Source organism: Columba livia, chromosome 7, assembly GCF_036013475.1.
Source record: "Columba livia isolate bColLiv1 breed racing homer chromosome 7, bColLiv1.pat.W.v2, whole genome shotgun sequence".
Classification (NCBI taxonomy): Eukaryota; Metazoa; Chordata; class Aves; order Columbiformes; family Columbidae; genus Columba; species Columba livia.
Window position 1 is genome coordinate 25,550,505 of NC_088608.1, and position 27,612 is coordinate 25,578,116.

The 27,612-nt window shown below is 39.8% G+C and overlaps 1 long non-coding RNA gene across 3 annotated transcripts; it reads left to right on the forward strand.

Annotated features, from left to right (window-relative positions):
- The first annotated feature begins 3,994 nt into the window (after positions 1-3,994).
- Positions 3,995-16,664, forward strand: LOC135579867 (uncharacterized). 3 transcript variants are annotated; one of them, XR_010473694.1, is made up of 4 exons: positions 3,995-4,404; positions 10,153-10,310; positions 13,996-14,119; positions 14,963-16,664. It is a non-coding gene; the product is annotated as an uncharacterized LOC135579867 (long non-coding RNA). The 3 variants fall into 3 exon arrangements; XR_010473693.1 differs by having other exon boundaries at positions 3,998-4,404; positions 13,996-16,664; XR_010473695.1 differs by lacking the exon at positions 3,995-4,404 and adding an exon at positions 7,310-7,407 and having other exon boundaries at positions 13,996-16,664.
- Positions 16,665-27,612: the final 10,948 nt, after the last annotated feature.

Genomic DNA, 27,612 nt, shown 5'->3' on the forward strand with positions numbered 1-27,612 from the left:
CCCCCAGATCCTTCTCCTGCATAGCAAGTGGAGTAGAGAGGGGGGAGCATAGTCCAGTCTGCAGTATTTTTAGCTACATTAAGAAAAGCAGGCTAAAGAATTGCCATGCCCCTGATTTATAATCAGGTTAAATGACAACAGTTCTTTGTTCTTTCCTCCAGATGCTTCACGCTTTCATTCTAATACACATGTGCCCTGTGGTCTAGGATGCGCAATTCTAGTCCCCTGAACAACAGTACCACAAATTTCATTTCAAGTCCCCTTTTCGTCAGGACAATGTCATTATCAGAAGTCTTGTGTTACCTCTTGTGTGGCATCAAACTATTCTGTCAATATCTGCAACTGTTAGCAAACTGCTAAAAGGGTTTTGAGCCTGATAAGGGATGTTGAAATCCTTTCGCTTCAGAATTTTTTTCCTTAAAACTATTTTTACTGCAAGTCTGTGTAGAGGGAGCTCACATGCATTTACCTCTGAATGATAAGGTGAAAAATGCCAGGCCGATTCCCATAGGATGGCTTCCTACTGTAGCTTCTCTAAGTAAATATATAATTAAAAGTAAGTAGATATACTATGTATTAAAAGTGTGTACGTTATATGTGTATAGGTACATATATATACATATTATATGTATTTCTATCTACATATGTATACATATATCTTATATATGTATGTTTTAAATATATATATTCTATGTAATATATGATTAAAAGTGGAATCAGTCACTGGTTCATGCTGTTAAAGAGAGCTTCCCTGCTGAGCACAGCACAGTGCTCATGAGGGACTGTTTTATATTAGGGCCTTTGACCATTCACATTGTAACATGCAGACCAAATCCTCAGGGCCTAAATCCACAGAGGCACCTTTACTGGTTCTTCTGGTGCTGTTGGTGTGCTGCCCATCTCCCACTGCCCATTCCCAGGGTACTCAGTGAGCTGCCCAGAGCGTGCAAGGGCTCTCAGCGCCCATGCACATGGGGTGCTCTCAGTGCTGTAAGCAGCACTTGGGGCTGGAAGCAGTGTGGTCATAGGCTCACCAGTGCTGAGCATTGAGTCCCAGCCATGGGGGACTACTCAAGGCCCCCAAAGGATTGAATTCCTCCAAGTGGGCACTGCTATCCTCTGCATGGCAGAGCACCCAGGGGCAGGAGGAAAGGCAACTGGCATGCCCACATCCCAGAGGACAACTACACTTTATACCAGTGCACATCTGTTTCTATCTCAGTTTCAGGGAACACCTCCAGTTTGGGGAGGAGATCACAGCTTTTCATGCCCTGAGACAGGGCTGGAGAGGGTGCAGCAAGGTGAGGACAACTCTGGCTTGGGATCTACTCCTCAGCAGGAGTCCTACAGGTAAGCCACAAACAACACCAACCAAAGACCGAGTGTGCTGTACATGGCAGCAGCAGCAGCACACAGCACACAAGCTGCCTGCCCTTCTTTCACATCCAGTGAATCCGGTAGTTTTGAATCAGGGCTGTCTTCTGTTCACAAGGGAGACATGGTAGAAAAAAAGCAGACCAAGGTTTTCAGCAACAATTAGGTCCTTCCTGTTAGTTTGTTTGAAGACTGTAAAACACAGACATAGTCTGTAGGTGTGAATTCTGCCTGTGGGAGCCTGGCAGCCAAGGACAGCGGGATGGGGAGAACCCAGCACCCACATGAGGCCCTTCTTGGACAAAGTACAATTAAATCCTTCATTAGTTCTTCCTGAGATGCATATGGTTTGGCACTCATCTGAGACAGCTCTCAGTTTTCCCAAATTAGGAGTGATATCACTGTCAGTCACAAACAGTTAATCATATCAATGTCTGTGGAAGTTGAGTTGCAGGAAGAAGAAACCCCCACCCGCCTACCCCTTATGTTGCAGTGAGTAGTGTTTCACTGAGATGTTACTGGGTTTATTTTCCCTGTGTAACTCTTGTGTTTGCAGACTGAAGCAGACAGATGACCCACCAAACAGTTCACAATTACCAGTCACTTTGCAGCACATCAGTAGATTTTCCGTATGTCTGCCACAGCTGCCATGTAAACCCAAGAGCTCCACCATTGGAATCTGCCTCATCTGTCCTAGGGCACTGCATCCCTTTGATCCCTCTGTGAGCACAACCGAGCTTCAGTGAGCCAAAAAGTCACCAAATCACACAACTTAAAAGTTGTGCCACAACAGTCCAAAGAGGAATGTCTCAAATACCTTCTTTCCTACAAAAATAACTTCTGAATCAAGCCCCATGGCTTTGTCTCAGGAAAAAAAAATGGTGGAAGGATTGTAAAATAGGCAGCCAGTTGGTACCTCTAACGTTTTTAATTGAAAAGTAAAAAGGTAATACATTCCCTCTCATAGTGAATTAAAATCTAGATAAATTCTTGTAAGAATAAACTCTCATCAAGGTGAGCAAAAAAAATCCAGCCTTAAAATAGTACAGGCTTGGACATTTTGTGGCAGTTTCTGTAGCCGGTAATGAAGATATAACACAAGACACACACTGGGCGGTGCATTGGAGGGGAAGAAAAAACATGTTGTCATGTTTCAGCTGTGTAAAGCAGCAATCCCACTGCACGGATTTCTGTGTAACTTGTTTCTAGGAAACACTGCTCCACTTCAATTTAGTTTCTATTGCATATCTAATTATAAAAAAAATTTAAATACTCCTAAGAAGTTGCTTTAAGAAGGCAACAGCAATATATAGTTATAAAATAACATAGACTGTCAAAGCCAAAGCACACTGTCAATTTCATAACCTCTTGCCCTTTCTGATGGGAAAATAAGAGGTTTTGAAGCCCCCCAGAAACAGATCAAGGTGTTTCTGAGAGTGTGGGGTAGTGCTAACAAGGACTGGGCATCCTTTAATGTGCAGGTCATAAGATCCTGCAGCAGCCACATAGACCTACTGTGGAAGCAGTGACCTGCTCCAGGTGATAATTTGCTCATGTGAGTGACCTAAAATTATTGCATCCACACTGTAGCTGTGAGCTTGTCTGCCTTATGCCAGCTTTGTGCACACCTTATTCAGCAGAGAATAAAGTCAGGCTGACAAACATCTTAAGATATAATACCAGTAAAGAAAATTACCCATAAGCTCCCTAGCAACTGCATCAAGCATACTGAGCAACCATGCTGCTGGCTGCAGCAAATGTCACAATGAGAGGGGGTGGGATATCCACCTAAACGTTACATGTAGCAAGAAGTGTGCGGATCAGTCCCTTAGCTCCTGTTCTGCTGCAGCTATTGGGCTGGGACAGTGGGGTGGGATAAATTCTCTGGCCATCATGGTTAGAGCTCACCTATTCCTTCCCTGAAATCCTGGTGAGGTGAATCATATCAGAGCTGCTAGGCAAATGAAATGGCAGAAAAATGGTACAGAGAGTCAAGAAAGTGTGGACAATTTCTGCAGATCTAATGTGCTTGTGCCTTGAGGCATGTGTGAAACGCAAGTGTAAAATGTAGCCAGAATTTCATGTTAATGCAAAACACTTGCTGGAAGTAGCTTTGTGAAGCCAAGCTAGCTGGCTGTTAGGTGTATGTGCCTAGGCAGAGGTTTCACACAATACTGTTTCCCAGCCACACAAAGGTGTGATGTCTTCCTGGGAAAATAAATAGTCACTATGGTATGCCCATGGTGGCTTAGGACCACACAAAAATTTAATTTCTGTCCCTAATGCTGTACTGGCACTTTCTGAGTATTTGATGCCTGCCTTGTGCCACATCTCTATCTGATTCTGCCTCGTGGCAGTGACCCAAAGGCTGAGAAAAGCAAGCCCTCCCTGTTTCCCCTCCCTGCAGAGCAGGCCTGGCAGTGACCATCTCCCACCCTGCAACTGCACAGTGAAGAGCACAGTGCCAGCTCTGATGCAGCAGGCAAAGCAGTGGTGCTCACCCACATGAATGGGGGAAAACCTGATATGATGTACACAGAAGTCCTCCAAAAATGAGAGGACAGCTTTGCATCTCATCTTATGTTGCTTTTGCCAGGTTTGATGTGTTCTGGTTATGTGGAAAGAGACAGGGGGCTGGTGACTGGTCTCAGGGACGCTTATGGAGGAGTTTGGACGATCTGGCCTGAACCAGGTGACTGCTGGTCACTTTCATCCTTTCTTGAGGGATTTTCCACTCCCAAGCCTAAGTTTCACTACTAGCACACAGCTGCCGTGTGCTGAGCTACAGCAGACGTAAACTGAAGTGAAACAAAAATTTCAACCTGACCTAGCAGGATAATATAGGTTTAGCCATGTCTCTAACACGGTTTATAACCTGAGTAGAAAATAACTTTGTATCAGCCAATCATGCTTCGTCAAATGAAAATCAGAGTGAAAATGAATCAGAGCCTGAAGAGGTGCTTAAGATATCACAGTTACTTGGTCGGTACAGAGAGCTGAGAAAGAATCCCAGCAGTCCCCGGGAGCTTGGTAAGACTGAAACTTTTTGTGCCAGTGTTGCAGGTGGTATAGTTAGACTACTGAGAATGGATATTCATCAGGAAACAGCAACATTTGTTTTCTTTCCTCCTTTCTTTTCTGTCTTCTGTCTTGAGAATAAGTTGTCACCATTGCAGCTATTATTTATAGGAATTTAAATCAAATGCCAAGTGCAGAAATATTTCTTTCCTTACCACTGACTCACTGCAAGTATTGTGGTAAATTACCCTCTCCTTTTCATTTAGCATAATCAGTAAAGCTGACTTGTGTCCTATGATACCAGAATTTATCTCCAGCCTCAAGTGGAGGCTTTTTATTGGTCTGATTGTTTTCAATTGCATTTCCGAATAGGTACAGTGTGTTTCAAGTGCCTTGAGTTGAGATAATTGACTTTGGCATTACAAAGACAAATTGGGTAACTCCGTGCTGAGGGAAACAGGGGCCACATGGATATAATTGAAAACGGAAAGTGAGAATACCTCGGAAGAAACAGGATCTCTGAATAGTAACATCAAGAAATGCCTTCTGAGGTGAAGACTGCAGCTATTATTTCAGTGCTGACCATATCTGACTGATTTATTTTCTCTGGTTTTGGAAAGTTTTGAAGAAATCATGTGAGCTGAATCCTTGCTGAAGTTGTAGTTGATCTACTAACACACTTTTGTGAGGAAGCACTGCCCTGTGTCTGGAGTCTGGCACTCCAAGAGGTCACACACTCTCCTAAAACATGAATCAGTGGATTTACTGGCCTGCAGCTACCAAACAACTCTTCTCAGTGGTGCTAATATGTTGTGGCAGGATTAGTTTATGTTACCACTGCATTACAAAGGGTAAAACTGAAATATTTATTGCCCCCTCTTCAGGTTAAATGGTTAAGTGAAGTTACCCACTGAAACTCAGGGAAGACACACAAGGTTCCATGTGCGTTTGAAGAAGTTTCTCAATTTTAATAAAACAGCTTTGGCTTTTGGACATGACTAAAACTGTTTTTAATGGATATTTTTCTTATGTGCTTGAATTCCCTGAACTCATCCTATGTTGTGTTTAACAATATAAAGATGATCTTAACTTAAAGTACATATATCCTTTGTGATAAACTACTACGTAGCCATATAGGCTAGGAGGATTTAACAAGAATATTAACTGTAACCAGCTTTTACATGTTGCTAAATGAATCATTTTCCACTTAACCTAGTAGATTATTTTGACCTCTTCATATTGTTTCCTCAAACTTATTCATTACTTAAACACATTAGGCAGATGTTTTCAAACAATTCATTGTGGATACCAAAACCATATTCTGTATAGATCTTCCATGACCACCTTAGCAGCCACTTGTAGGAAAACACTAAGTAATGTGAATAACATCTCTCAGTTTGCTTTCTTCTCCCATATTCTCTCTAGAGGGAAGTATATTTTATAGAGCTACTTGTTTTGAAAAGGTTTGTGTTGGATGAATTTGTTTTTTCTTGAGCATTACAGAGTGCAGACTGGTATGTTTTGTTGCTAGGTGTTTCTTCTGATAGAGACAATAAAAAAAATCAGCGTGCACTTGAAGCAGTAAAGAAGAGGTTTATACTTGGGGAAGATAATTTCATTTGCAGGTGAATTATATAGGAATTTTTATTTCAACCTTTACTTCTTCCACAATGAACAAATTTGCCAAACATCACTCTCATCTCAGAATCTTGGTGGGAATTGTTTGAGTTTTAATATGTCAAACTGCAAAGACAGACCAAATCTAAGTTACACTGAAAGTTTATGAGAAATTTCTGACATACTTGAGGCTTAAAGACTACTGTCCATTTGCTGTGGTCCACAAAAATAGTGAATGAAGGTAATTAAGTTTGAGAAACAGCGCAGTTTGAGAAGTAGTACCTTGTTCTCAGTAGATGAGTATTTGAGCACATGCTAGACAAGTAGACTTTCTGCTGACATTTATGCAAGTCTTATGGAAAATCTTATAATGTCATGGAGAGGAACATGGCTAACTCATGTGATGTTTGGGCAGACTTTTGAACCTTTACTCTTTATTCACCCAGTTGTAATCTTGACCCTGCTAAGGCTGCATTGCTAAGTACCCACTACCTCTATGATGCCGAAGAGCCTGCAAAAGGGTCAGCATCTCTTCCCTGCATCTCATACGTTAGACACCCCTCACTGGGTCCTAGAGGACTCAGATTGTCCAGCTGGCTATCAGCATGCAGTTTGCACTCCATGGCTTATGGGTTTATTTGAGCCAAAAGGTATAGGTAGGAGAGGAATGAGTGAAAAAAAGGTAAAATATGCAAGCCAGGTTTAGATACATTGTCTTAAATATATAAAGCAAATTTGCTTTGTTTTCTAATTCTGCAACTTCAGTGCCAAAATTGTCCTTTTTGAGAAAAGCTTTACAGGAACCAGGTATGCAATTTCAGTGGAGTCATTCTCCAGTGAGTTGGACAGAGATGCAGGAGCTCCTGAGGGCTATGAGAAAGTCTCAGTGTGCTAACAGCTTGTGGAATGACAAAGATGACTTCCAGCTCATTTTACTCTGTAGTTGTGGATGACTCCTGCAACATTTTCTTCTTTACCTTTTTCCTGTAGTTTTTCTCAGACTATGTGTACACTACCAGAGCTCCAAGCAACTGGTAGCAAACCACGGGCACATGGCAAAACAGCCTGCCTCTCAACAGAACTTTTCAGTTGAGGTGTGGCATAATGTTAACCACAGCAGATCTACAGTTGGCTAACAGAGAAAGCAAAGATTACCTTCATGCAATCTTATACAAAGAGGGCAAACAGGCAACAGGGCTTTGTATTTCTGGGTGAAAGATGTTTAAGAAAACTTTTATAGGACATTTTATGGGAAGCAGCATATGTGAGCAAAAAGGAGAACAAACTTTCTTTTGACCTTTCAGCAGTGCCTTGAGCATCTTTACAGCAGACTGTCCCCACTCAAGTGCCTCCATCAGACAAAACCACACAAACGCCAGCTCTATAGGAGAGGAAATGGTAAGGCTTGTGCCTTTCTACCTCTGCTGCAACAAATACATAGGGCTTCGACTGTCACATGTGTTCATAGAGATAAAAAAACCTTGCTACATGCGCACACAACCCCAAAACACTTCTCACCACAGACCACAAACACCTCCTTCACCAGTAAATGAAAAAGGAGCTTTAGCACGTTATCTCTTGACTTTCCAGACTAGTTTTTCCTCCTCTAACATCTCACCCTTATTTTGTGCTCAGCTTTAGGTTCTCATGGAGAGTTCAACATAAACTCCTAATGCTGTAGGACCCACAATAGATACTGCCAAGCTACTGTCCAACCAAGTCATGAAGTCATTGTAATTAATGAGGAGATTCCTCTTTCTGGCTGTAAATGCCTGAGCAGGCCTGGTCTGTGATCCAGCTGACATACAGTGAAAGGTCTATGAAATGTCAGGCGCTTTGAAGACACTTGTGAAGAACCAAGTGCAGGGGACAAGTTTCACCCTCTCACCTTTCAGATCAGCACTAAAGGTTACACCACAACAGTTCTGCTTTGCTGGGTTTTTCAAGGCTGTAAAAAGGTGGCTTGTATCAACTGGCGTTGAGGCAATCTGAAGGCTTGATAGGCCATTTCTGTGAGAAATATGCTAATTACTCAGAGATTTTAGTCATTTTAATCAGTTTCATTTTTGTGATGTGACCTCACAATCCATTTAAATGAGGACTAGCACAGTCATCCAGAAACTCCAGCTTAATGACACTAGCTCAAAATTAACAGAACAACATCTATTCACCACGAAGATACAGGACTGCATTTTTTTTTTTTCTGTAGAAGGTGTGGGGTTTGTTTAAGAAATTCAGAGATAATATGTGGATGAAAATGGGATTTTCAAATGTTAATTTTGAATTTTAATAGAAATGACAGGGCTTGGCTGAAATATGAAGAAGAAACAATCAAAAACATAGCTTATCTGAAACACAATGCTTTGTCAAAATTCCAATTCCAGTATTAGCAGCTGAATTTTTCCTTACTGAAACAAATTAATTGCAGTTAGGGATGTTGTTAATATACTTTCTTACAATAGTAGAGAAAGCTTTTAACTCTCCTCCTGACCTAGGAAATTCCGTCACAACATCTGCTGACATCTACTTTTAGACAAGGGTTCTTCCTCTCTGTGAGAAGCCATCCACCACTGCTGCACACCAGCATACTAAAATACCCACTCACAATAAACGGCAGACACAGTATCTGGTTCTTATGTTTTTCTACTGTAGACTGGCTTTTGTTAATCAGCTGAAAAATGCAAGGGAGCAGTGAGTCAGAAAAGAAGCCCTGCCACACATCTGCGACACTCTGCCACGACGCATCTATTGTGTCCAAACCCCCAGTCACAACTTCTTTCCCTCCATCTGATAGAAATATTTAGTACTTTTGATGTCAATGTTTCAAGTGAGTTGACTCAGGCTGTTTAAATATTCAGGTGTTCCTTGCCTCTGATTTATTTTGAAGGAAATAACTTATCTTGACCCTTGATCTACTTGTGTTTTTTAAGGACAAAACAACTATTTAGTGATTATTTTTTTTTGTGGTGTCTGGAACAATGGCAGCCTTGAACACCAATTTAAGTATTTGATAACAGTTATAGTCCTTGTCATTCTCAGCACCAAGAGGGTTTACTGTATTCTCCACTTCCCTGTTGATGGAAATGAGAATAGCTTTGGAGTTGGCTTCCTCTGACAAAATCTAATCACCTTCACCAAAGAGTGGTGAAGTTGCTCTAAGAACTTATCTCTGTAAGCTTTTCTGATTTACAGGGTGTTTTCAGGTTTGCCAGTCCTTGTAAGTCCAGTGACTGCCCTCAGGCTCTTAGGAAAAAGCTACTGTAGTGTCAGTGGGCATGAAAGTGTCAAAGGGACTATTTGTCTACAGAAAGAGGAAACATGTAGCTTGAGCTCTAATGTTGTCAGCATCTGCTTGTTTGTTCCACATGGTTGCTGAGGTACCCTCTGAAAATAACTGATATTAGTAATGCTTCTAAGTAGCATCCATTGTTGCAATGTCATTTTAGTGTCTTTCCATTCAAGGATTATTAGTGCCTAACACATTTGCTGTCAAACTGATTCAGGAAGGAAGAGGGATAAATAAAAACTTTCTTAACATGGATTTATTTCCATCTAAAAAACATCCATACAAAATCATGCAAGTGACCCCTGACCATGTGGTAAACCTGTTGAGAAGCTCAGTTGGAGCTTCTTCCAGAGGAGTTTTACGGTCAGAGAATACCATTCGTGAAAACCTATTTCTGTTCCTGAAGCCCGGCTTTACTCTATAACATTAAGCATTGCACTTCTTTCATTCCTCCAGTTAATTCAATTAATTCTGTCCCTGCTCTTCTTCCACAGCACTGCCTGTAAACTACCACCTATGGAGGGTGTTAGGAAGAGCCTCCTTACCTGCTTATGGTATGACTAGCTATTCTAGGAAGATGAAGAAAAAGAAGTCTTTTGTACCAGTAGTCAGTCACAGAGACCAAGGTGAAAGAGAAAACCCTCCTTCTGAAATCTTTAGAAAAGACTCCAGTGCTAGAAAGAGTCTAGCCATCTTCCTCTAGAGGGATGAGTTGTAATGTCCTGCTTTGGGAAGGAGGATAAAAGAAAAACTGACAAACAAGGCATGAAGGTGGGATAAAAGAAAACAGAGAACACTCAGAGTTATTACCCTTTAATGTAACATCTACATTAAACATTTTCTTTCTTTTTTTCCAGAGCATAATATGCTTTTGTAGACCTATTTAGAGGGAGTAAAGATACATTCTTAAGAAGCAATTACAGTAAGCAGTGAAAACAAGAGGAAGCAGATGACTGCCCAGTATGAAGTCCAGCAGGAGCAGGATCTCTTGGAGGACAGAAAGGAGAGAGTGAAGGTATGTATTTGACTTTTTTACTGAATGACCACTGTTTTATCCAGAAGCCATTTTAAAATAAAGAAGGAAACAGCAGGGAAAAAAATTTCAACAAGTGGTGTGTTGGCATGAGTGCTCCTTGCTGTAAATTTCAGTTGAAAGGGAAAGCTGAATATGTGTGATGGTGCGGTATGGAGGCAGCCCATGCACCTCTCCCACACTAAGTGGTTTATAGTAAGAATGGCACTGAACAGTAAACACCCAATACTGCACTCTACAGTATATGTGAAAGGAAGAGCAAACATAAGGAGTGGGGAAGGAAGGTATGTCAGAATAAACTTATGCTAAGGGATCAGGACAATGTTATGCCTTTTGATTTTGATTGTCAGTCAACATTAGACTAAAAATGCAGACTCTTACTGTATTGTTCAGCCTTCATCCTGGCTTTTTGATCCAGATTTTGTTGATACAGAATTTGGCCCACCTGTGCAAAGAATACAAGGTGAAAATGAGGTTCCACGTGTTTGCAAATTGGTTTGAAAATTCTTCCTGCTGCAGAATGGAGCTTTCTCCAAGCTGCATGAGAGTCATTCTGTAGTCCTGATTCAGGCAAAACTTCCGTTGATTTGAATTGTGTCTTACTGGCTGTGGGTTACAGTTGTTAAGAATTTTTTTAATGTGTATACTTTTCCTTGGCAGGATGTGAAGCACAGCTGGATTATAAAAAAAAAACCAAAACAAAAACCTAAAAACCAGTTTTGAAAGTATCATTTGTTTTCATGCTTGAAAGGGCAGCTTCAGCTAGAGTACTATTGTGCCTCTATATGCAAGCATAATCAACATTTCTTCTGGTGACTTAGGATTATATTGCTTTTTAAAATGTCTTTTTAAATGGTTGATGAAATCATCTTAATTAGATGATTTGCTTTAGCATCTGCTGCTGTTGTCATTTCATTTTCAGTGTTTTCATTTAGTGAAAGATTTTTCTTTTCCATCTTGCAAAACAACATAATATCTGTGTGCACGTATGTAACTGTAGAGTTGTCTACATGTATTTTTAGTTCTTTCAGCTGTGCTTGGGTAACCTGGTAAGCTTCGTTTCCTTGTGTCTACATGATCATGATGCACAGCATGGGGGATTTCTGTAACGTGATAGAAGAGCTGTGAAATCTCACATTTGTTTGTAGAAATAGGAAAAAAAAATTGTCTCAAAACCAGCAAAAAGTCTTTTGTAGACTACAAAAATTCTTTAAAATAAACAGTAAGTGGGGAATGGGACCACAGTGTACTGTAAATATAAGGAGAATTAATGTAAGCTTTGAGTAGATTGATATTTAGAGCTTTAAAACTGCTTCCTGTTATTCTCCTGGCTTCTTTTCAACCATTTTAGACCTAGTCAGGTGCTGAGATGTTTCCTTTGTGTGAGACTTTAGGTTTTGATGAAGAACTGCTCACAGTTCATCAGTATTCGTTGGAAACAAATCTAGGAGCTGAACACCAGAGGAACAGATAGGCGAGAAGACAAGAGGCTGAAACTATCCTGTAATCTCAGGAAGAATGAACCACTTTTTTTCTGAGGGAAACAGAACATATATGAACAAATCTATCATATATATGCTAATGAGGATCTGGATCTCACTTTCTTTATAGTTAGAAGTGTTTGCTTGAATCCTTACCCCAGTCTTCTAAGTCAATAAATGAATTTAAAACCTAGCATCTTACCTTATCCTGACTTGCAAAGACTGTAAAGAAGCAAGGGAAAATACCCCATGTGCTAGCATATTAATTATTCCACTTCATTTATTAGAAAATTCTAGATGGCACTTCATGAAGAAAAGGAATTTTGTATTTCCTTCTTTAAATTAGAGTCTGCAGAGTATAAATTCTGTAGACCATAACAATGTGAACTCTACTCTTCCACTGGCTTCCTTTCAAATGCTAAACTACATGATATATGGAGTCACTGTTAGGTGTGAATGGTAATACTTCTGAGGGCAAAAGTCCATCACTGATTTCAATGGCACCAGAGTCTGACTAGTGATAAAATATTCACTGGCTCCAGTAGTTATAGAGCTGCACTGGAAGACTGGTTGTGCTCAGACAGAAATGCTACAAAAATAAACCAACCTAATCCAAACCAAAATCTTTTTAACACGTTTAGACTGAGGGTTGAGCTATTAAATAAACAGAAACTGCTGGTTCTCAGACGCCACTGCTGTTTTAAAGTGAATGTGGCATTTTGCTTGGCTGCAATGTTCTGTGCCAGCCTTGTGCCTGATAATGTCTCCTGCGGGGCTCTGCGATGGTGGTGGGGCAGATGGACAGCTGTTGCCATGGTCTAACCAGACGTAGGTGCAGGAGACACTCCAGAATAAGATGGCAGCACTTCAGGCATTTTCAGAGGCAGAAGTGGCTACTGAGAATGTACTAAGGACAAAAATAACTTGTGGATTTGAGTCACAACTGGGGTGATAGAGTGACAGGAGCCCAGTTCCTATCTTTGATTAAAGATACTTCAGTTCTTTGTGGCTTACACTGATTTGGAGAGAACTAGTTAATACACTTGACGCAAGAGCTGCTGTTCAGAGAGACTGAAAAGCCAACAGCAATCCTTGTGATGTTCAAGGACACCATAAAGTCCTGCACTAGAGAAGGACAAGCCCCTTCCAACAATATGGGCTGGGTACTGGCTGGCTAGGGTAGATGTCTGTGGAAAAGGCCCTGGGAAACACAACTTTTACAAGTAATATATGCTTTACGTAGTGAAGGGTGAAATTCAGCCTGTAGGAAAAATGCCTGGTCAGGAACATAGTGCAATCATTTCACCTAATACTAACCAGCACACACTCTATAAGTAAAAGAGAGCTATATGGTCCTACTTCTACCATTTCAATAAAAGGAGAATTACATTTTACCCTTCAGGAATGCAGAGCTTTACTCTGTTTTCAGGGAGAACTCCAACCTTCTGAAAGGAAGGGGTCATATTACAGGCTTGCCATTCACACTGTTTGTCCCAGCAAATCTATAAAACAGCTCAAATATCAATGTCATTCCTTCCCCCTTCAATTTAGCTTCAAGGCAGTTCAGTAACGGTTTTTATCTTATCTGCGTATAGTAGCTACTTGTAAAAATGCTTAGTAACTAGGTGCTAAACAAAACAAGTTTACAAACAAAAATCATTAGTTTTGTCATCCTCTCCACAGGCACACATATTTCAGTGATAGATGGGGTTTTGGGTGGAGTTCAGTTTGGTTTGTTATTGCCTATGGATCACACAGCTCGCAGATGAGTATTGCACTATGAGTAGATGAGTATGTGACACTAATTTCCACAGAAGACTAGGGCTCCAGGTGGTTGATGTAGACATTGCCATATTATCGTTAAACAAGCTTACTTATCACTAACTTAATAGCAGTGTGGAGATTGGCACAGGCTGTGAAAGTCTTTTTAAGACTTTGAACACTTACGTGTTACTAATACTAAGCATGCATTTAGGAAATTTGCCCCTGCTGAGCTCTGTGCTGCTCTGAATGCTGCTTGCTGCTGAACAAAAACAGTGGATCTGTCTGTGTGAGCAGCAGTGCCCGGAAACACTGGACAAATATATTGAAAGAATCAATATTTTTTTCACCATTTGTTCCTGCTTTTAAAAACATGCTCGGTTTCTTCAGGATCCCTAACACAACAACCTCTCTCCCTCTTGCAGGAGAGTAATGATGCCCTGAATATCCACTCAGAGAACTCTCACAGATCTCAGTCTTCCTTAGGGATGAGAGATCACTATTGTGATTGCAACTTTGGAAATTCTAGCCTGAAAATCCAGAAAGGGAGTAAGTAAATGAGGAAAAATATAAAATAGGACATGCCATGTTTTGCTGTACATGACTCCCAGAAAAAAAAGCAGAGGCAGGTGTCTGTGCAGTGGAAGGAAGTGCACTGGGAGAGATGGAAGAGAAGGACAGCAGAGAGGCTCCATGCAGCACACAGAGTTCTGCAGTACATCACCCTTTGTGTTACACATTCACACATCCTACCCTTCTGTAGAGTCGCAGGGTTGTGGGCTTTGATTTGGGTTTTGGTTATTGGTTTTTTTTTGGAGGGGGTGGAGGGTGTGTGGTTTATCAGACTGAACAGCTGCAGAAATGTGGTTCTTTTTCATGTAGGACTAGTTCAACTTCTTGAAATATTAAGAATATTACATTATTACTGCAAGATTTCATGGACGAGGAACAAATTTGAGGCTTAAAGCTAAGAATATTTTCTTCCATCTTGGTTTGCTGAACGGACCATAAATGTGACTCCAATCCTAACATAAGGATTTGAGGATTTTGGGTCGTAATTGATACATCTCCAACCTTGAAACTATGGTGAATGTTTAATAGAAGAAGCGAGAATATTTAAGAGCATTTTACTTTTTAGAGTAACACACTTACTGGAGCAGTCACTCACATTACTTCTCTATTAACATACAGTGTTTTGGGTAGTACTTCTGCAAGGTAAAATTACTTCTGTAATAAACAATTTCATTCCTTTATAAATGCATGACTAAGTTCTGTAACACTTGTCACTCAGTTTGTGTACAATCTGTGTACAGGTACAGAGTAATCTATTTTCACAGTCCTTTATGAGTGTCATCTCATTGACAGTAGTTTCTTCACACTCTTTTCATACAGAGACTTTGTTGGTCCCTGGAGCTGTCACTGAATTGTGTCACCTTACGTGCATCTTAAACTACCAGGGAGTCACAGGCACAATAAATTAATTAGTCCCTAACATTAGACTGAAAGAGAAGGTTATCTGGTCTGGTATATTCCTTTATGTCAAAATCACAATGCTTTGTCAATAAAACAAACAGATCACAATACAACATGAATCTTAATGCATTTTGTATGCTGGCATTTTTTTTTTTCAGGCATTTTTCTATCAAGGCTAATTTTCTAGCCCAAAGGCACCTAGAGTGAACTGTTAAGATAAGGTAAAATATCTAGTGCACAAAGCCAGTAACAGTCCTTCAAGCAATAAAATGATTGTATTATGCATTATAGTGATTTCCTTAGACACCATTTTGACACCTAAGTGTTAGGTAGGACCAGTTGTTTGTCACACTGGGTTTAATCTGGCATGCTAATCCTTAGCTTTGTTCTTTTGCTGTTCCCAGTCTTCACCACATAATCTCTCTCTAAACAATCTGAATTTTTCCCTGTTCTGTCTATGTATGCTGAAGAAGATTTAAACTGTGATTTAAGTTTTAAGCATTAAAAGTCAAAATAAAAAAGCTTGCTCCTAACATGAAGATGAAGGAAAGGTCAGCTGAGAAGTCTGATGGATGGCTGATGTGGTCTGACAGTTCGAATAGGCATAGGGATAGGAAAACTCTCATAGTCACAATTTGAAGAGAAGAAATAGTAGGAGGTGAGACACAAGTATGACTTGGGACAATAAGTGAGTGGCTGTCTGAGATGCGATGCCTTCTCGTTTCTTAGTGGCAGCAATGGACTGAGAAGTCTCTCTGAGAAGTCTTAAGAAAGCAGTGAGTACTTACTGGAACAATCTACCTCTCCTTTTCTGAAACGTCACCCCATGCTCAGTAGGAGAAAAGCAATGAGTGTAAAATGCACTGCTGCAACTGTCACAAAGGAAAAAGACCTTAAGATGAGGATAAAGCTATCTACAAAAGTAGATAGACTTTGAACTAGACACAAAACATGTCATCTGTAAGACTTCAGAAGATAAAAGCTGCTGATTGTGAATGATGCAAAAGAGAACACAAGGAAAGTATCAGCATTACCTGTGCCAGCATCTCTAGTAGTTAAGGACAATGAGAAAATAGTTTTGGGGAATGTGATGGAAAAACCTTTGCCAAGGAAACAAGAATGTAAACCCTTTTTTTTTCTGAATATTTCAATGTCTGTTGCTGGTGCTCTTGCTTTTGACAGCTTGCTACAGGCAGGTAGTAGTCTTGGTTTCTTCTGCATGATCTAAAATCTGTATTTGACAATAACCACAGACTTGTCAGCACTGTCTACCTTCTATCTCTTGGCTCCCTGTAGCATTTTTCATTTTGCAGACAAACTACAGCTTTTCCTTTCTAAAGCCTTTTAGGAAAGACAAAAGAAGTTCAGTAGCTAGGTGGAGATCTTGACTTGCCAAGGCTGAAAAGTCAGGTAGTGTTTCTGCTACTTCAGAAATGAGACATTCATCTGCCCATCGCCTACCTATTCTTCCTGTAAGGTGGTTGATAAAAGTCTGCTTTGAAGGCTTCCATGTCTATAACAGGTTACTCATCTTGCAAGTCATCAGAAGCCCAGCCCATGAAACTCAAATGGTGACGAACAGGCCAGTCACATGTCCAGTCACATAAGGGAATAAGCTGGTATGGAAGAATTGTGTAGGATTATCCCTAAATGTGTTTGGTACTATAAAGAAAAAATAGATTTATGCTGGTAGATTAGTATGGGAAACTAAAATTATTTTAAATTAATTCTTCAAATCACCTCATACTTTAAATACTATATGTTTGCTAAGTAAATGTTCTACACTAATACAGGTTTGAACTACTAATTTAAAAAAAAGAATTGGCAATTGCTAATCTCATTGCTGCTGTGTGTTTTTAACTTAATGCATTACCTCTGTCGTATGAATGTTATATTTGACATCTTAAATGAACATATAAAATATTCTAGGGCTTCCTGAGAAGAAAATTTCTGGCCTGAAAGTGCTTTTCCACTGTCAGTAACACACTTCTAATACACAGCACACAGATTCAGCCAGTCAAAACTAGCTGGCACAAATGTTGCAATTTCTATGTATATATTTCTTTTTTACATCTGAATGTGACTGATATATTGCCAAACACTGACTACACAACCTTGTGTCAAGAGATGAATCAACTGAGAAAAAAGCACATGCAAAAAAACCCAAATAAATTGTTTTTCATTACAACCTCCTCTCCCGCAATTATAAACCTAGTGCAAGAAATTTCTATGTGACTGAATTGTGGCTGTGCTAAAAGAGAGCTCCACACATCAGTGCAATGCCCACCAGAACTCCCTTGACATTTTACATGGAATTTAGCAATCTGTGTTAGCCACAGAGGGAAAGTCTTTACAAAACAAGAAGTTTATCGAGTGGGAGAAACATGGTACTAAGGCAAATCCTTGCACATGCAACACCTTTAATTATTCCCATGAGCCATTTGGCTGATTAGTTTGACTAGTTCATACTCAACCAAATATGTGGTTAGCAAATTTGGTTAGAGTCCTTTACTGTGGGTTTTATAGATCAGTATTTGCTGTTAGTATCAACAGTGGGCAAAATGAAAGCTCTCTTTGGGCTGAAAATACTGCTGTTTTGCATGACGATATGTTGCTGCTTCTTCCTAACTCGTCTCACATATTTTACACTTTAATTATACATGGGTAATGCAAACAGATGAAAGTCTATGTAACTGAGAAGATGGTGGTACTGTGGCTGCTAACAGGTAAAAAGAAAAGCTCAGAGCTGTGAAAGTTTTTCCTGCTGATGCCCATTTTCCACAGTAGTAGGTGTAGGATAAGAAATTAGATGTATAATAGGATGATGTCTCAGACCTGACTGAGTTACCTGAAAAAATCTGAGCGATTTTGTAATAACTCAAAACCATTGTCCCCAGGAGAATCTGAGACAATGTATGTGAAAAGTTCACACAAATAATTTAGGGATATAGAAAAGGGTCATAGGACAAACATTTTTTAAATAAATGGTTTAGCAAGAATAGGGGAAATAAAACTAAAGATGAAGGAAAGAGCAGGGATAAAAAACAAGCAAGGGAGAAAATTAAAAGAATTAGAAATTGAAAAATTTTCAAGAACAAATGATAAGGTAAAAGTAAGTAAAGCTTCTATAGGGAGCAATCAGAGTAAATAATCAAGGGAAAGAGAGGGAAGTCAAGACAGAAGCATATATTTTCAAAGATTTTGCCAGCACTTCTGAAAAAAAAAGTAGGGAAAATGACAAAATGAAAGAGAATACAGAATCTACAAGCCTACCCTCTTACCATAACCTAACTGTCCTTAGGATAGAGAAGGAGATTTCAGACTGCCAGTCACAAGTGTGTCACAAATATTTCAGCATATCTGCATCATGCATCCTTGAGAGCAAGTGTAAACAATAAAACCTTTAAATAAACACCATGAAAACCACTCTTTTCCATGTATTTGGAGGTAATTTTCAGTTCCCCTTACAGAAATTTTTAAACTCTGATTGTTCATAGTCATCCTTTTTGAAAACACAACACAGAGTCTCTCAAACTAACAAAGCAACGTTAACTCCAAAAATTCTGTTCGTTCTTTGTTTTGAAAAATAGCCAATGGACCATTTGCCCATGACAGCACTGCCTACTGTGCGGACTCTGAACTGAAAACCAAAATAACTTGCAGTTCCATGTTATTGATCATTTTCTGACCAAGTGGTTAATGAGGTTCCTGTCATTAACACATCTGCATGCCCACTGCACCAGCTGTACTTATTCACCTGTTTCTGAACTCTCTTCTCTAAAGTAGAACTGTAAAATTATCAGGTTCTGTCAAGTCATTTCCATAATCAGCATTTGAAAAGCAACCTTTTTGTAAACTTAGTCCAGAGAGTGGCCCCATGAACTCTTCTCAGGAAATGGGAACTTGCCCTGCTGAAGGGTTTGCAATGCGAGAATGTGGCCTGAGATTCCTGAAAGGGCTGAGATTCTGCCTTTCTGTTCTTGTGGTTTGTGTGTGCAACAGGGGCTCTGGGTTCAGTTCTCAGATCCCCCACAGACTTTGTAGATTTCCTGCGAACTTTAATTTGCTTAGTTGGATTTCATGCTAAGCGAGTTTTAGGTAATTATGGGATTCTGGGTACTGCATGATGTAAATCATCCACTATTTTAAAAAATTGTAGTGTGTATTTTGAATTTGAACACAAGAGGTTCCACTTAAATTTCAGAAGAAACTTGTTCTCAGTGAGGGTATCAGAACACTGGAACAGGCTGCCAAGGGGGGTTGTGGAGTCTTCTTCTCTGGAGACATTCAAAACCCGCCTGGACACCTTCCTGTGTAACCTCATCTAAGTGTTCCTGCTCTGGCAGGGGGATTGGACTGGATGATCTTTTAAGGTCCCTTCCAATCTCTAACACTCTGTGATTCTGTGATACTGTGATGGTGATCTGCAGACCCAGCAGTGTCACAATGCACTTTTCAAAAATAAGCTATGCTTGTGACAGTGAAGACAATATTTTTTGCTACAACAGAAAATAGTTGTTGTGTTTGAGAGAAAACACTGACTGGAGGAGGGGACTCTAACTTACAGGTTCTTAGTCTCTGTACACTTCACTTAAGCAAATCTCCAACTATCCTCTCCTCAAAAAAAAATAACCTATTACATTTGCTTGCAAATACAATAAATGACTTCGCTTAAGTACTTTTTCCTTTCTTTCTTTCTTGAGAGCCTCAGCATGAAGGATGACAAATCATCTCAAGTAATACTTAATCTTCAGAAATTATTTACAACAAGTCAGTGCCCCCAAGAATAAAAGAAAGCGTTTAATGTGGCAGACCATGATGTAGGGGAAGCAATAAAAGGGAAACGCAGCTTGAACTGTAGCATTGCTGGGTAACTTATATCTCCCTGCTGAAGGCATAAGACTTGCAGTTACTGGATGGCTAATCTGTTCTACTGTTTTTTAATCAGATGTTGGCATTATCTGCCACTAATTGCTTTTTCATTTCCACTTGTAATTATTCCATTGCGTGTTTGTGGTGAGAAGCTGAAAATGAAGCAGATCACCAAGAAAGAATTAATTGTTAATGAATAATCATCGTAGGAAGCCAATTTCATTATCTTCAAAGAGGTAGCCAGAGATTAACTACTAACTGGGATTCTCCTACTTTCAGTGTATGGCTGAAAAGTAATCACAAATAATCACACCCTCCAACTTCATCTATTATCTTCTAGTATGTGAAATGATACCCACTTTTGTCTTTGTTGTTTAATGTTAACCGTAGTATTCAAGCTGGGGAGTGCTAATTGGAAGGTGTTGTATTCAGTGGGCTTCAGCCCTGATTATTAGAGCATCTTTTTCATTGGCATATGATTCTAGGAGGGATACATAGAGGTAGTTACTAAATTTACTGTGTTATAAATGCATTATCTCTATCAATATATTTTAGACAGTCACTTAAAACAGAACGATACATGCAAAGCTACTTTCTCAGCAATGTATACAAGTAGGTCTGTTTTTAAAAAATGTCATTATTAATTGTTTGTTGAGAAATTCTCCTTAAATCAACATGTCAAAACCAAAGGTTGTTTGGGATTTAAGCAATGGGTATAATAGTGTCAAGGTCTAAAAGAAATCAAATAGAGTAAAAACCCTGTTATATACTAGGCAGAAGTTTTAAAAACTCCCATCTGCCTCATCATTATTGCACAGATTGATGGTCCAGTGAGAATTGTTGACTCAGGTTTCCAGTCTGCCTTGTGCTACTGATTTTTTGTTCAGTTCCCTGTGGTACCAAAATCAACTGTAAAGAATAGCTCTCCTCATGTTTTTAGATGAATTCTGTATTACAATTTTATAATTTTTGTTGAACTCCTATAAAAGAAACAAGGCCAACTGTAGGACAGATTCAATATCTGTGAACCACTGCACTCATTGCCGTCTCTAGTCTTCTCCATGTGTGGATATCTGATAAGACTTGAAATACTGCCTGTATTTTTTGTAGCTTTGTACCTCTGCATATGAAGGTCCCTGAACTTCCACCAAGAGAAGAGTTGTCACCTCTTAGTTCTCTTATATTTGCACTGATTTAAGACAAGCCAGCTTTTAGACATAGTTTTATTTTTCCCTGGAGGAGGGGACATAAGGTAACCCCATCACCTGCATCTGAAGGAACATTAAAGATACATTAAAAGTAGTTTTCCTCGGCAGCCTCATTAATCCTTTAACTGGGAAGAATGGAAATATATCAGTGTTCTGGAAACCTAAAGAAATATCACTAAGGAAGATGAGCTCTTTATGAATTCCAGATTTTCTGCAAAAAGAAATAATAGAACTTTACAGCAATCTTTTGCACTTGTAACAGGCTGCATCTCAGAGACAACGCCAGGCATGGTCAGTCATAAATGGTTCTGAAAACCATTGCAATCAACGTAGAAGTTTGACTTTTCCTGAGAAGTAAAATTTGACCTAAACAGAGTTTACCCATTCAATATGACCAGCAATTCAGGAAACTGGAAAGTTCTACTCAGTTATATGCAACTTCTTTAAAAAAGCAGATAATAGTCACATCAAACCCCATGAAACATTGCAGAGCAGTTACAGTGTTCAGTAGTCAATCATATAACCCACCTGTGCCACTTCTATAAAGTAGTAATATGTTCCTTTCTTTTGAAGCTTTAATTCCATGTGTTGTGACAGGGCTTGGATCACTGAAGTAATTTTCAGCCAAAATAGTCAAAAGCAGCAAAGGAAATTTTCTCTTTAAGGCAAGTTATTTTTCTCATCTATCACGACAAAGCATGACAAGCTGATGTCACTGCCACCACAAACTGTTCTTCAAATTGTGCACGTTTGCATTCAGACTAGGGTGGCTTCTGTTACATTTCTTTTTTGGCACAGTATCTGACGATCTATTAAATAAATATTAATCCCTTGCTGCCTTCAAAGCTGTCTCTGCCATATTAGTGTTTTAAATATCTTCATTAATTGCTTAACTACCTTTTCCTAAATTCCCCATGGGGTCCTTTGATAGTAGTCACTCTAGTGTGTTATCATGTGATTCATGGCTTCACTCTGCTGTAACACAGAATACATTTTTTGCGGATTTTGTTTTACACATGTTTGATAAAATGAAAATTCAGCATTTACAGATTCCAAAGGTAAGCAGACCTAGAAATAGCCATTATAGTACTACATTTTTAAATGGATAGAAAGCAGTTTTGTTCCAGTTCATGTTTGTTAAAAATGTTTGTGATCAAAACCATTCCCTGGGTAAATACCTTCAGTTTCTAAGCCAGACAGAACACATTAGCATGAAAATAGCAAAAGGAGCAGTAGGAAAGATGGATTGTTGAAATATCCATGATAGAATCATTGTATGAGGTAATCACTCACATGAAAATGTTCTTACTTAAAGTAAAGCTACGATAGGATAAAAAAGGATCATAATGAAATGCTAGAATAAACCAATTGCTTACACCTGGTGCAGAGGATCATTTAAAGCTGAGGTTTTAAATATAGTCCAAGATTTTAGTTGCCCTACTACAAAAACTAGTAGACAGCTGCCTTGTGTTTGTTTTCCAGTTGCTGCATGTCACAAGTTGAAAAGATTAATCAAAAAACAGTAACAATACACAACTTTTATGTTCAGAATGTGATGATGTTCTGAATATGGAAAAGCTCTCAAACTTAATCTAGACACATGCACAGGAGAACAGAGGTGAAATGTAAAAAAGTTAAAAGGCAACCAGAGAAAAACAGCTGTACTTTCTGATAGTTCTGGAAAGATCACTCCTGAAATGTCATAGGAGAAACTGAATTTCAGTAAAATAATTTTTCCAGCTGCAAATACAGTCAAAATACCGAAAAATGTTATGCTTATGTATTTATGCATTCATTTTCTTGATGCAAAGGTCTAACACACTGTCCATTCATGTATCCTCTAAAACTGAATTTGCCTGCCAACAGTCCCTGGTAGAGACCAAGTCATACACATTTTCCCATAGGATACTTCATTTTGAAATTACTACCATATTTTCAAACAGAAGTTGCATCACTTATTAATATTTTGTCATTGTCTCTTCTATTTAATCATCTTATTTAGGGGGAACAAAAGATCTGATGAAGCATCTCCTGGCTCTCCTCATTAGATATTTGGGTTCAGTGATGAGAATAGTGATCTAATTAGCTATGCATATTTTTTTGTGATTGGCCAGGACAAAGTGGTTTTCAATAATATTTTAGACCTTTTTTGCTGTGTCTTATTCTGTGGTATGTTTGTCATTCTTCAGACTCTGAAAAGAAAGTAAGAAATAGCACTTAATTTTTCTTGAGGAAGCAAAGTCTGGGTAAGTGTTCATCTGTTGTTGGGCCTTCTCCTGTGAACTTCCCAGCTTTCATTTCTGACCTTTCTTGCATTAAATGAGGCATTTTAATTTGTGTTGCTAATAGCTGTCACACTTTGCCTGATGTATCATAGACACAGATAATACCGCAGGCTTGGGTTTCCCTTGTGTTTATCCCAAACGGAACCTTATAGGAGAACACTTTGACTACAGCTCACTTTGAAATAAAGGTGATGCCTTTATACTAAGAAAAATGTTTTGAGAAAGTGGCATATTGATGGCACAGTGGGAAACAGTAGGAATGTCATCTTTTTGTTACAAATATTCATAGCCAAAGGGTCTTCAAGACTGGCTGGGTTTTTGTTTGCAGCGAGGAAATCCTGATCACAAGATAAAGAATTCAGAAGTAGGCCCATAGTTGAGTGCTAGCTAGAATTTTTCTTATAAGAAAATGCAGCCTTTCTTTTGGATCTGGCTCTCTGCCAAATTGTTACTCCTTTGTCCTAACCAGACTGGATTATTGCAGAGAATCTCTACATAACAATACACCTAACTATTATCTCAAATATTTCAAAGAGCAGAGAGTAAAGTTCCTTGCCCAGCTGGCTTTTTTTTTGTAAATAAACTTTCGCAGCTACTCAGAAAAGTGCATTGTTATGCATTTTATTTCTGGAATTCAAATATCCTATTAGTATAGAATGACTAAACACTGTAGAGTTTATGTCCTGTTTCCAAGAAGTGAAATTAAGTGGGATACTTGAATGGCAAGCCTCCAGTTTATACATCTTCTAGAAGACCCAGTAAATTTGTAATTTGGCTCAATTTTTAGGCAAATACCAGATGATTCCTTCATGTATGTATTAGAAGGAAGGAAACATTTCAAATTTGGTGCAGGATTTAGGAGAGGGCTTTGCAGTCTGCCTAGAGAACTCAATGATAGAAAACTCCTATTAGATCAGTCAACCTGAAAATATCATGGAGCTGGAACACAAAGCACTTTTATCTTTGTTGTTACAACCAAACAAAGGAAAAGTGCTTCCTTAAAACAATAAATAAAGAGGAATAAGGCTTCCATAGGAGTAATTCTGGTTTCCAACAGCAGAAAAAGATGTTTCTTCCATCACTCACTATAAAGAGGAATTTATAACACTTCCACTATATCATCTTATTGTCTATTTAGCTATAGTATAAACATGCTAATTATTAAATCCATATGTAATTAGAGACCTCTTGGACCTATCATATAAATCATCATGGGTCATGTTCTAAAAGCCCAGTTACCTTTGGCTTTAAGGACAGTATCAGACATTGAAAGTCAAGCAAAACAGTTTCTGATTCAAGTGGCAAATTATGAAAACCAGTACCAACTAGTATGCTGTTTCTGATCAAGTATCAAGACTCTATAATCTCAGATTTACTTAGCTGGATTCCTCACATCACAATCAAAATTTCATCAGAACCAACACAGAGAATTTTTAGGTTTATTCAGGCACACCCCAGCTCATAGGTTGACACGATGGACTGTGACAGCTCTTTCAGAGGCATTCCAGTCCATCGTGTCCTGTGTGGCTGTTATTCATGTACATGAGTCTGTGCACTAAAACTCCTTATGAAACATTTATCCCCAGAAAGGTAATGTGCATTACCAGTAACAAGTTCACCAAACAAAAATAAGCTAATAATTGAAATAATAGAATTTTCAATACTCAGAGATGCAGGGAGAACCATTAACAAAACCTCTACGCTGGACTTCCGGAGGGCAGATTTTTGCCTATTCAGAAGTCTAGTTCAGAGCATACCCTGGGAAACAATGCTTAAAAACAAGGGGGCCCAGGAGGGTTGGACATTCTTCAAGCAGGTGGTTTTGAGTGCACAGGAACAGGCTATACCAGTGTGCCGAAAGGCTAGCCGGCGGGGAAGACAACCGGCTTGGCTAAACAGGGAGATTTTGAATGAAATCAGAAATAAAAAGAGACTTTACCGACTGTGGAAAAAAGGGCTGGCTACTTATGAAGAATTTATGGAAATAGCTAGATCATGCAGAAAAAAGATCAGGGAAACAAAAGTGCAATTTGAAGTTAACTTGGCCAATTCTGTCAGGGATAATAAAAAGTCCTTCTTCAAATATGTTAATAACAAAAGGAGGGGCAAGGAAAACCTCCATTCTCTGTTGGACTCTGAAGGAAATATAGTTAACAAAGATGAGGAGAAAGCTGAGGTACTTAATACCTACTTTACCTCAGTTTTTACCAGTAATACAGGTGGCCCTCAGGACAACTCATCTCTGGAGGTGGTTGGTAGAGATAGGAAGCCAAATAGGCCCCTTGTATTCCAGGAGGACATAGTTGGTGATTTACTGAGCCATCTGGATCCTCACAAGTCTATGGGACCAGATGGGATCCATCCTAGGGTGATGAGGGAGCTAGCAGAAGAACTTGCCAAGCCGCTCTCCATCATCTTCCAACAGTCCTGGCTCACTGGGGAGGTCCCATATGATTGGAAATTGGCCAACGTTACCCCAGTCCACAAAAAGGGCTGCAGAGCTGACCCTGGCAACTACAGGCCTGTCAGCCTGACCTCGGTGCCTGGCAGGATTATGGAGCAGATCATCCTGAATGGAATCACACAGCACCTTCAGGATGGACAAGCGATCAGACCCAGCCAGCATGGGTTTAGGAGGGGCAGGTCCTGTCTGACCAACCTGATCTCCTTCTATGATCAGGTGACTCACCTGGTGGATGAGGGGAAAGCTGTGGATGTGGTCTATCTGGACTTCAGCAAGGCCTTTGACACTGTCTCCCATAATATACTCTTGCAAAAGCTGGTAGCCCATGGCTTGGACAAGTGTACTCTACGCTGGGTTAAGAACTGGCTGGAGGGCCGGGCCCAGAGAGTGCTGGTGAATGGGGCTGCATCCAGCTGGCGGCCAGTCACTAGTGGTGTTCCCCAGGGGTCAGTGTTGGGTCCAGTCCTGTTTAACATCTTTATTGATGATTTAGACGAGGGGATTGAGACCATCATCAGCAAATTTGCTGATGACACCAAGTTGGGAGGGAGTGTCGACCTGCTGGAAGGCAGGAGGGCTCTGCAGAGGGATCTGGATAGACTGGAAAAATGGGCTGATTCCAATGGGATGAAGTTCAATAAGGCCAAATGCCGGGTGCTGCACTTTGGTCACAACAACCCCCTGCAGCGCTACAGGCTGGGTGCAGAGTGGCTGGAGAGCAGTCAGACAGAAAGGGACCTGGGGGTGCTAATTGACAGGAAGCTCAACATGAGCCAACAGTGTGCCCAGGTGGCCAAGAAGGCCAACGGTATCCTGTCCTGTATCAAAAACAGCGTGGTCAGCAGGACAAGGGAAGTGATCCTTCCCCTGTACTCTGCATTGGTGAGGCCACACCTGGAGTATTGTGTTCAGTTCTGGGCCCCTCAGTTCAGGAAAGACATTGAAGTGCTGGAGCGGGTCCAGAGAAGAGCAACACGACTGGTGAAGGGACTTGAACATAAGACCTATGAGGAGAGGCTGAGGGAGCTGGGGTTGTTTAGTCTGGAGAAGAGGAGGCTTAGAGGTGACCTCATCACACTCTATAACTACCTGAAGGGAAGTTATAGCCAGGTGGGGATTGGTCTCTTCTCCCAGGCAGTTAGCAATAGGACAAGGGGGCATGGGCTTAAACTCTACCAGGGGAAATTTAGGCTGGATATTAGAAAGAAATTCTTTACAGAGAGAGTGATCAGGCATTGGAATGGCCTGCCCAGGGAGGTAGTGGACTCGCCGTCCCTGGAGGTTTTTAAACTGAGATTGGACATGGCACTTAGTGCCATGATCTAGTAAACGGACTAGAGTTGGACCAAGGGTTGGACTCGATGATCTCTGAGGTCTCTTCCAACCGAGTCGATTCTGTGATTCTGTGATTCTGTGATTCTGTGATTTGTCATTTTCCCCCAAAGCACTGAGTGTGCATCACAGATTAGTGTCTTAAAATCTTTACCTAAAAAAAAAAAAAAACAACAAAACAACCACAAACAAACAAAAAACCCCAAACAAACAAACAAAAAACAACAGGAAAAATATTTATAATTTATACCTGCATGAATAAACTGGGTGAAATTTTTATGCCTTTCAAACACTTTAAAAAGGCCGAACAACCAGCTGCAAAGTGGAATTTATAATGGGAAGTAGTGACACACTATACCCTACAGCAGCATCAAGAGAACTTTTATAATACTGTCACCTGAATACAGC